The sequence below is a fragment of the Microtus ochrogaster genome, chromosome 10, assembly GCF_000317375.1.
Source record: "Microtus ochrogaster isolate Prairie Vole_2 chromosome 10, MicOch1.0, whole genome shotgun sequence".
Classification (NCBI taxonomy): domain Eukaryota; kingdom Metazoa; phylum Chordata; class Mammalia; order Rodentia; family Cricetidae; genus Microtus; species Microtus ochrogaster.
Genome location: NC_022016.1, coordinates 1,227,290 through 1,238,402, shown reverse-complemented (window position 1 = coordinate 1,238,402; position 11,113 = coordinate 1,227,290).

Here is an 11,113-nt window from a genome sequence, read left to right as displayed (position 1 = left end):
CCTTACTTAAACCTTCTGATTTGTAACCTGCCTTTTCTGATATATTTGTATCAGTGTATAATGCACAAGCTCCACTTATTGATGTGTTTTGTACAGTGTGGATAAGGATCCAAGTAGTTATCTTTATAAGGTTAATTCTATCACTTTTGGGATAATTGTAATTAATCTGTCCTAAAAGATTAGCACAAGCTCCCCCAAGTTTCATTGTCTTCCCAAAATTTATTAATTTCATCAGACTTAAAAGGCACCATAATCTCTGCTGGGTCTATTACTGCTAGCTGATGAAGTCTCAATATTCCATTTATAATTAATTCAGAGGCTTTTTCGACATAAGTTTTAATTTTTTTTTTGCTTAGTTTATATGGTTAGAAAAATATCCATTCTAAGATAATCCCATCCCTTTGCATTAAAATTCCTCTGGGAGAAATTCTGGAAGGCAATATGACTAGAATACAATTAAGATTTAGATTCACCCTATCCATATGTGCTTTCTGTAATTTCTCATCAACAATTATCATTTTCTTTTCTGCCTCAGCTCTTAATTCTCTGGGAATATTCAAGTCTTTATCACCATCTAAGATTTTGTTTAAATGAATTATTAGATCAATTGTTATCCCATCAGCAGGTCATAGACTGGAGATAACTCCTAACAATCTTTGAAAGTCATTAAGAGTCCACAACTGATATCTCCTAATTTGTACCTTTTGTGTTCTAATTTTCTATAAACTTATTCTATAACCTAGGTAACCGACAGAATCTCCTTTCTGTATTTTGTCAGGAGCAACTTGTAATCCCTATTTTGGCAAAACATTCTTTACTTCTTCAAACATTTTTTTTCTAAAGGATCTGTGTTTAAATCAGATAGCAAATTGTCATCCATCTAATGGTAAATTATATAGATATCAATGGAAGGACGAACCATCAGTATCTCCTAGTAGGCTGACAATTATTATAAGTAAGCATGGTGAAGGGAAATTTTTCTCTGTTTTTTTCTTCTAAAAATATAGTGAAGAAATAATTTTCACATTAATAACTATAAGAGGCCATCTTTTTGGAAATAGAGAAGGCAGAGGAATTCCAGATTGTAGAGGGCCCCTAGTTTGAATTACATTATTGACACCATTCCCCATTTACCAGATTTATTTTTAACAACAAATACAGAAGAATTCCAAGGGCTGGTTGATTCTTCAATATGGTGAGAATCTTGTTCCTCCTGGACTAGTTGTTTTAAAGCCTGCAAAAGCCTGCAGTTTAACTTTTGCTAATGGCCACTGTTTAACCCATATTGGTTTCTCATTTAACTATTTTAAAGATAGGGATGTTGGTACCTTTAACGTTTTGCTAGTTGCTTTGTGTTCTTGTACAGCCTGAATTGCTGGCGACCTTTGTGTATAGTACCTTATGATATTCTTCCCAGAATTATGAGTTTCTGATACTGCAGAAATGTTAATCTGGGTATTTTATTGCTATAGCAGGTCATGACCCCATAAATTCACTGCAATATTAGCTACATATGGCCTCAGCTTTCCTCATTTTCCCTCTGGCCCTATGCAGTCAAACCCTCTCATGTTTTGTTTCACTTGAGATAGGGTTCCAATTACTAATAACTGAACATCTGCTTCTTGAAGTGGCCAATTTGGATGCCAAGATTCTGGAGTAATAATACTCATGTCCACACCCTGTCAATCAAATCCATAATTAAAATGCCATTTATACATAGTCTTAGCTTTAGTCTTTGATTATTTATAGAAGTCCGTCAGAATATACATTTCCTATATCCTATTAGAAGTTTTGATTTATCCTCCATGTTTATTCCATAATCTAGAACAGTATAGTGTTTTACAGAAGGCTCTAGATTTTTTTTTTTAATTTTCCTGGTGAGACATGTCCTATACAGTGACTGGGAATGACTGGACCACTTTTGACTCAGGGGCCTGCAAGAGGCCCCAAAAAGAGTTTCCTAATGCTATCAGGTTGCCTTGTCTGTCTTTTGTTGATCTACATTCATTGGTCCAATTTCAGCCTTTGCTGTACCGTCTACCTATACCTAAAGACTGAATCCTCCTATTCTTGCCATTCCCAGGGGAGACATAATTCCTGGGACTCTCTTGTCTACAATCACTTCGCAGATGTCCTATTCTACCACATTAAACCATTTGGCATTTTGATGTCTCCTCATTTCTTTGGAAATTCCTTCTCCTGCCCAAGATTCAGTATTATAGTCAAATGTCTCAATGTTCATTGTATGCAGGATCCAATCATTCTTTGGTTCTGATCTAATCTTTAAAGGCCCAAAGATCTTTTTGCATTTTAAGTTGGCATTTACAAATCCAGAGATTCAATCAGTACTCATTTAGCATCTGAGTCTATTATTCCTATTTGTACAGCCTTAGTTAGTCTTTGTAAAAATTTACTAAAAGGTTCTCTCTGGGTATATGATTCAATTAGTTTTTCTAGTTCTTGAATCCTGTCCCAAACATTTCAGGCTGCTTTGTGGCATAGGGCCAAGATTTGTTCATTGTAAAGAGATTGTACCTGTGGGTCAAAATAAGTGCCCTCACTAATAATTTGATCTTGAGAAGTCTCAAGTCCTTTTGCCTTTCCCTGTTGTTCTAAAATTTTAGCCCCTTCTCTGAAATAGCATTTAAACATCAGTTGATGCCTGTTATCCAAGACTACTGCAATTAACTGAAGTCAGTCATGTGACATTGCTTTAATACTAGAATCCTGTGACTTTATCATCTCCCTAACAAATGAGGAATGCAAGCCATAAGTTATGACAGCTGGTTTACTTTCTTTTAGATCATTCATTCCTATAGGTATCCATCCACTTTCTTGGGATACTTTTGGGCCTTTAGAACTTGATGCTTTGTCAGCATAGATTACAGGGTAGGAAACTAAAGCCCTAGGTAAATCATCTTTGACAGATTCTGGTGATGCTGATTCCTGTCCTTGTACCTTATTTCCTTGTTTATCAGCTCCAATAATTTCTTCAATCATTTCAAATCTTTTTATTACTGTCTTTTATAAAGTGTGAATCTCCTGGTCAGTATATATTTCTAGTGATTTCATTGAGGTACCTAGCCTCTGGTCCTTATTCTGCACATGTGATTCCAAGGTCTGATGTATTTCCTTTAAAGATAATACCAAGATAATCCTTGGACATTATTTGGATAGTGTGCAGATTGCCATCCTAGAGAGATACTCTATCTGCTAATCTATCATAAATTTTTAACAAATTTTGATTGTCAGATTCAACAGTATGAAATCTTTCAGATAATTTCTCAGTATTCCTTAACATAAATTCAATTTTGTCTGTCAAATTAATGTTACCTTTTCAATAGTATTATTTTTTTAAGTAACTTTTGATTTTTGATGGTATTAATCCTGTCAGTTAGCTTTTCTGAAAAGACTGTGTCATTTCTAAAAGTGCCTCATTCTTGGCTCTGTTATCAAACCATATTCTTAAGGATATAATATGAAGAAAATATTGAGTCCCAATATCCAATAAAAAGATGTATAACAATAATCATATAATCCTTGTAGAATACAATCCATAGTATTAGTAAAAAAGTTACTAAAAGTTTCAAGGTAATATTCTCTGTCAATATATAACTTTCAAGTTTATTTATTTATTAATTAATGAAGTATTTACCTTGTATGAGGTCTAGTAAATTGTTTTAGGTGTAATAATTTTTATTTTCCAGCAAGTGTTGATGTTGCAGAGTGGCAAATAGCAGCACAATGTGATGCCATGATCAGTCCTGAGTCACTTTGGTTTTCTCACCTTAGTGCTTGTTAAATGCTGAGAAATATGCTTTGCTTGACTAATTTAAAGCAATTAAGTCAATTCCATATTTGGAGCAAAAAGCCCAGACCTCACAGGCAAGGAACACAAACAGGAAGCTGTGCAAGTCACCATGTGGCAGAGAATGAAGCAGTAGTGGTGGGGGCATGTGCACACTTAGGAAATTTCCAAGTGGCTGCACACAGTTACCTCTGCTGTGGCAGGAGTTCTACAAAGATTACGTAGGTAAAAGAAGCCATGTAGGTGGGGGTGGGAGACTTTCTGGGTTGTGGACCTAGGCCTTTAAGCCTGTCCACCCAGTGTGAGTGGAATCCAAATCCATGTGGGTGCCAGATGAAGAAGGGTGCTAAAAAAGAAATCCCACACTAGCTCAGAATTGAGTATAATAAAAGGTTATTTATTTAGGGGTAGATTCACAGATCACAATCCTCTGCTCGAAAGGGGAACAACAACCAAATCCAGAAGCTGGGAAAGAGGCCAAACATGTGCTTTACATGGGCATATATAGTAAAAGAAGCCATACCCGGTTGGATATGTCATAAGTCATACAAATGTGGACATAAAAATTTTACAAATAATTGCTACAAAGAGGGAAAACTGGATGTGCAATGAGAGTAACTGATGTCCTTTTCACCTTAGAAAAATGTGGCTAGGTGAGCATCATTGATTGGGATAGCAGTTTTGAGATAAATAGACAGAGAGCATGTTTCTATCCTGTAACTGCACATATGACTGCACCAGAACTTGAACCCAAGTAGTGTGCTTTGCATCAGAGCATTTGCCATTAAGTATAACCAACCATTCCAGTTCTGAAAATAGAACAATCCTCTCTACAGCAGATTTGAGTTTTGTTGATGCCACATAAATGGGGATACCAAACGCCACTTCAGAGAAGTATGCAACTTCTGACGTCTTTAAAGGCATCTCAGCAAAAAATATCTTTTGAAATATTGGTGAAGAGGGAATGGAGGCTCACACTCACTGTTGTGGAGACAATGCATGAAAATGCTTCAATGTGAATGTATAAGTGATAACAAATGGCTAGAGTCTGACAATGACAAAGCCTGAGAGATTGCGTGGGACCAGTTTCTCCCACCAATAGCAGTGAATAGATTTCATCAGTTACCCAATGTTTTAGTACGCTTTCCTCTTTCACCATGGTGAGGCTATCTCTCTGGGTGCTTCTAGAGATGATGAGTGCAGAGGAAACAATGTGGATCTACTGGGGCATTGAGACCATATGCAGGGAAAATATATGAGCTACAGTATATCTGGATCAATCCAAGGAAGAGAGATAAAACAACTCAAGGAGTATAATATAAGACATTATAGACCTACAATGTGACAGTCAACATTCCTGCTGCTGGCTTATATAAGTCTCTGAGAAAGAAGAGTCCACTGTTGGAGTCAGCCAGTTGTTAGAAACAATGGTGAGGGACCATCTTGAGGCCACAGGTGGATGTCTTAGTGCCAGGGCCCACAATATCAGAATGGTCTGTCAGTGCATAGAAAGGACTGAAGATTCCAACACACTTGTATTAGCCTGTAAGACAATGTTATAGAATCACTGCAACTCCCTCAGTGACTTCATTTCTCACCTCTCTCTTGTTCATTCCCTTTTTGATTGACCTGCGCATTGCAATCACTCCCGCATGTTGTCTCTCAGTGATATTAAGTAATGATCCCTGGAAGTACCTCTTCTTTTACCATCCTAAGTTAGACTTAGTATGATGTGCTGTCCTGATCTCTGTTCAGATTCCATCACCCTTTCCTTTAGATGGCATTGCCCTTGGCAATGAACACCTCTGATGTTTTTCCTCTAATTTCTTGTGTTCACAGCACATGCAATTGTGTTGTACATTTCAGTGACGTTTTCTTGTTTGTTCCATGTTCTCTCCTGCTCATAGGTTACAGTCTTTATAAACTCATGTTCTTTCTGTCCATTGCATAACTGTATCCCTAGGATTCAGAACAGAACACCATGAATAAACAGTGTTCGTTAAATATTCAGCAAGTCGTGAATGATTAGAGTCAAGTGGCAGAAACTAGTATCCAAAGCAAGGATTCATGACAAGGACGTAACAGTTAGCCCAGGCACTGGCAAAAAAGGAACTGAAAATAGTCCAAAGTAATGGGACATCACTCAGAGACTGGCTTAAAACTCGTGCATAGGTTTAACAATGTGCTCAGTGTACAGTCAAGCACAGAGGTAGACACTTTGGTCCTAGGAGTTAGAGATGTGTAAGTCTAAGGTAGGAAGCTTACTCTTTTTTGTTGTGGTTGTCCTTTCAAATGCAATTAATTTGTATTTGTAACTGGATTAAGGCAATGAGAGACCAGCTTCAGCATCTACCCCCAAAGTATCTTCTATCTAATCCTAAATGGTTTTTATTTCACCTATAGGCCGGCTAGTAAGATCTGGCTGGATAATAGGAAATTCAAAGCTCTAATTCAGGCAACATTTAAAATCTTACCATCAGGACACCAGCAGAAAATTTCTCATTTGAATTCATATGACAGGTTACAGTAAAAATGTACGTGAATTAAACATGCTATATAAAATTGTTTTAATCTATGTATATGAAGCATATTGAAGAAAAATAAATCCTGTATTTAAGATGTGTCAGTTGCAGGCTACTATGTAATTTCAAATGCTTTAAAATTAAATAAATACCCAACAACCAAATATTTATAACTCTGAAACACTAACACTACTATACTTAAGAATTTTAGACAAGGGATAGTCTATCTATGCATTTCATTGCTTATCATTTGTAACTATATTTATAATATGGTGTGTAATGCATGTATCTTAAGATCTTACGATGCATACTTATTACTTATAGATAATTATAAGTTTAAATTCACAGTTAAAAAAATGTGTACTATTTTTTAAAAGAATATCATTGGCTCTAAATCCATCATTTCTACTTCAAATCATGCATCTTTGCAGCCTTCACAGAAGCTTTCATTCTAGTGCCAGTTAGCAGAGAGAATAACATTATGACATCAGCATGTGGTTATTAGACATGCTATCTGTCTACCTAGGACCTTCACAGGGGATTTAAATGTTTTTCTAAGAATGATACAAGCAACAAATGCTTGGAAATAGTAAATTATGATTAGGGATTTAAAGAGAAATGTCAACTACATATATTCCATTTTATTGTTCAAAAATATTTATGTTTCATAAAGGATCATTCTAAATAATTTAACTTCCATCAATTTCCACTAATTTCAGAATATTGGTTTCTGTTTCTCTCTGTGTTCTTACCACAAACCAGACATGAAACTCCTTGTAAAGCCAAACTCAGAGGAGAGAGGGACAAGCTTGGGTATGTCTTAGATTATTAAAATAAGATGCCTATTTATGCCACAGAGTTCTTTTCATTTGCTAAATTCTATTGTCTTGGCTTATTTTTCAGAAATCCAAATTCAGACACCAAAAAACCTGGCAGGATTGCACAGTGAGAAAGCTGCTGGCCTTAGAGCCTGACTCTGACTGTTTCTGGAATTTATCAGAGTAACTGACCCTTCCTTTTATCTTGTTCCCCTTAGCTATGTTTTAGTCTCTGACTCTTTAGCAAGTAGGGTCAGAGAAGCAATGTCCAAACGTCTTGCAGTACCATAATTCAATACATTCTCCATTGATTTCATTTCAATTAATCTTGATTCAATCCAATTTGCTATATTTCAATTCAATTATTTCCATTTAGTTTAGTAATTCCATTTCATTCAGCTCGAGTCAATTCAAATAAACCAAATCCCACGGACTCCAATCACATCTAGGCTTTTTTGTTGTTGTTCTGACCAATTCCTTGGGTTTGAGACCCTGGGATTTTGAAGGGGTGGGGGGAAGAGAAGCCAATAGATTTTCTAAAGTCCCTATCTGGAGCAGAGTAAAGTCTTCATGGGCTTTCCTGGGCATTTGAAGAAAAGACCGCGAGAACTGAAAGAAAATGTGATATCAGAGAATAAGACCCCACAACAGACACCGAATAAATGCCTGATAAATGTGAAAGGACTAATGCCTAAAGGTGATCATTTACCTCCAAGCAGGCTTACCATTTGCCAAATCATATCACATTCTGATTTTTTGGAAAGAATTGAGGGCTCTGGACAAAGCAGCAACATCTAAACCCCAAGTCTGGGATCCTGTGGGTCTTCCCTTTCTCCTGTACTTGTGATCCTGGCTAAGCTATCCCCATATCATTCCTCTAAGGAGAAGAGCTGGGCGAACAATGCCCTCTGATTGGCTCTGGCAGCTTCCCCAAGGGCAGAGCAGCAGGTGAGCTAGCGGGTGGAGCTTTGATTGCAAGTTCTATGAGGATTGAGAGGGATTGATTAGTTTGAGCCTCTTATGTTGAGTGGCTTCAAAATTCTCCAAGTGAGCACTTCCCTCCCCTTGGCTCCTGTCCCTGAATCTCTGTTCTGTTTCCCGCAGTAGCAGCCTCTTCCATCTGATGCTCCCCTTTTTATTCCCTTAAACTGATTAAAATTTAAAGAGTTTAAAAAAGAAAGCAGAAACATATATAGCTTTTACTATATGCCTGAGAGAATGCTCTGATCTTCATAGCATCCTTGTGACAACTCCCTCCTGGGATGCTTGCTTTCACCACCCCCAGTTTATGAGTGTCTCATTGACTCAAAGTCACACAGTAAATAGGGAAACCTCCAAAGCTAAAGATATGATGCACACAGAAAAGGGTGGCAAGCATTATGTATTACAGCTTCCTTCTCCATATTCCTCTAGCCCTAAACTATCTGGTGAGACCTAAGTCCACCATCCATGGCCTTTGTATGCTGGCCAGGATGACACCTAGATTCTAGCTAAGCAACTGATTCTCTTTTATGAGCCCAGAACCAATTCAGCTCAAGGGAGCAAGCTCCAATTCTGAATTCCTGTCTTTATGAATGGACAATCAACCCTGTCTGGCCAAGGGTGAAGCTGCCATCCAACACTGTTGGGCTTATTAAGCATATTAGTCCTGGGTCTAAATTGCAGGCAGAGAGTGTCTCTGGTTGGTGTCTGTCTCAAGAATTCTTAGAACACATTAGCCTTGTCCAGCCAACAAATCACACAATGCCTAAGAGACTCCTAGAATTATTTCATCAAAATACTTCTACCAAAGCCTACCCTCTGGAGTTCTTTCGTTTTTTATGACAGATGGTGAACTCTGACAGGTTCATTAAATATATCTGTCCATCTTACAGTTACCTAACTAGCTGCAGCATTGTGGTTATATACACTAGTTAAACAACCAAAAAAAAGTCAAGCAAATAGAAATAGATTGGAATGGCAATTACTCCAGGTTATGGAGGGAGGAGGGAACAGGAGAAAGAAGTAGGTCAAAGATTTTCAATGTTCAGTTGAGTAGAATGGAGAAGTCTAAAGATAAAGTATAAGGCACCCAGAAGGTACTTAGTAATATTGTGTTGTTTTCTAAAAATTGTTGAGATAGTAGATCTTACTTGTTCTTACCATATGTGAGCATGCTGTGAGAAACAGATAAAAATTGTTTATAAGTTTCTATGATCACACTGGATAACTTTAGGTTTACATGACAGAAGCTAGAGTCATCTGAAAAGAGAGAACCTCAGTTGAGAAAATTCCTATGTACAATCAGGCTGTATGTCAGTTAAGGGTACTCATTGTTCTTCCAAAGAAGCCAAATTCATTTCCCGGCAACATTCTCAGTGGATGTCACATAAATGAAAATGGAGGAAAGACAGTAAAGAAGAGACAAGAAAATATAAGAAATGAATTAATATCATGGGGGAAATAAAGTGTAAATATTGTTGTTGGTCAGTGTAAAAGTAGGTCTTTATATGTGTAGATCAGGGGATTCTTGTGCACATGGGTGGATGTGGGGTTGTTGTTGCTTGGATGCTATGCTTTTCTTCTTAGAAAATGCCCCTACTTAGACTGAATCTTACTGATTACATTGATTAGATGAGAGAACCACCTGTTCCCATCATCCAAGGGCTGAGATTACAAACTTATACCTCCAAGCCTAGCTTTTAAAGTGTGGTTTCTAAAGATGAAACTCAGACCCTCCTGAAGCCAATAGATCATTTTTTTTCCTTTAGCCTTGGTTCCACCTACTTCTTTGATTCTCTCATCATCCCACCTTGATGCTAGTGTTATTATCTAGTGACTCACAGATATGCCAACACAGTGGTTTATCATGCCTGCTTATCTCTAAAAATTTCTTGCGTCTAAAGATAAATCTATCTTCTTGGACATGGTCAAGTCTGGGCACAGACAAGAAACATTTTAAGAACATGAGAAATGAAAAATATCACCTTAGTGTTACACATAATGAAGCATTAAAGGAAATGGTAGAAATAGCATGATTTCCTCTCTTTTATCTCCATGTTCACAGAGATCCAAGAACCAGTTAGGGTATCTTCCAAACATTCCCAAATACCTTTCTGTTCAATCAAAGCTAAAAGAAAAAAAAATAGGACATGACACTTTAAATGCTGTCCCTTCCCATGCTGGTAAGCAGCTCATTTAGCCCAGTGTGTGGCCACCTTAGGAGTCTAAAGAAGAGCACCTGCTACTGCAGCTTATCTCTGGGGATGAAGAGGGTTCACCTGGATGAGTGAGTCACTGAGAGTGTGGGAAGAGAAAAGCAAACAGAAATAGGTTGGCTTTGAAAGGACAAAAATCGCTATCTGGATTTCTGCCTGTAGATGCAAGGGGCATGTATAGGATTTCAGTAGTATGAAACTAGAGGCATGGGACTTGAGAAGTTGAAGGGGAAAAGCGATTTAATTCAATCCTCATCACTTAACAAATGAGAAAAATGAGCTAGAAGAGGGAGACCTGGAGAAGATTGGAAAACTGAAAGTCTCCCCTAAGTAATTTTTAGCAGCAGAAATACAGAGCCCCCATGGCTGTGGATTATAAGTGCTCTTTCTTTTCTTTGTAATGAGAAAAGTGGGCTTCAGAGAAAGAAGCATCTTGCTGAAGTTTACACAAGAAATTAGTTTGAAAGTAAAAAAGATCCAGGAGTTAAGATTCTTTATTTCGGGATCAACCTACCCCTGGACGCAGCAATACCACTCTTGGGAATATACCCAAGAGATGCCCGATCATATGACAAGGGCATTTGTTCAACTATGTTCATAGCCGCATTATTTGTAATAGCCAGAACCTGGAAACAACCTAGATGTCCTTCAATGGAAGAATGGATGAAAAAAGTGTGGAATATATACACATTAGAGTACTACTCAGCGGTAAAAAAACAATGACTTCTCAAATTTTGCATGCAAATGGATGGAAATAGAAAATACTAT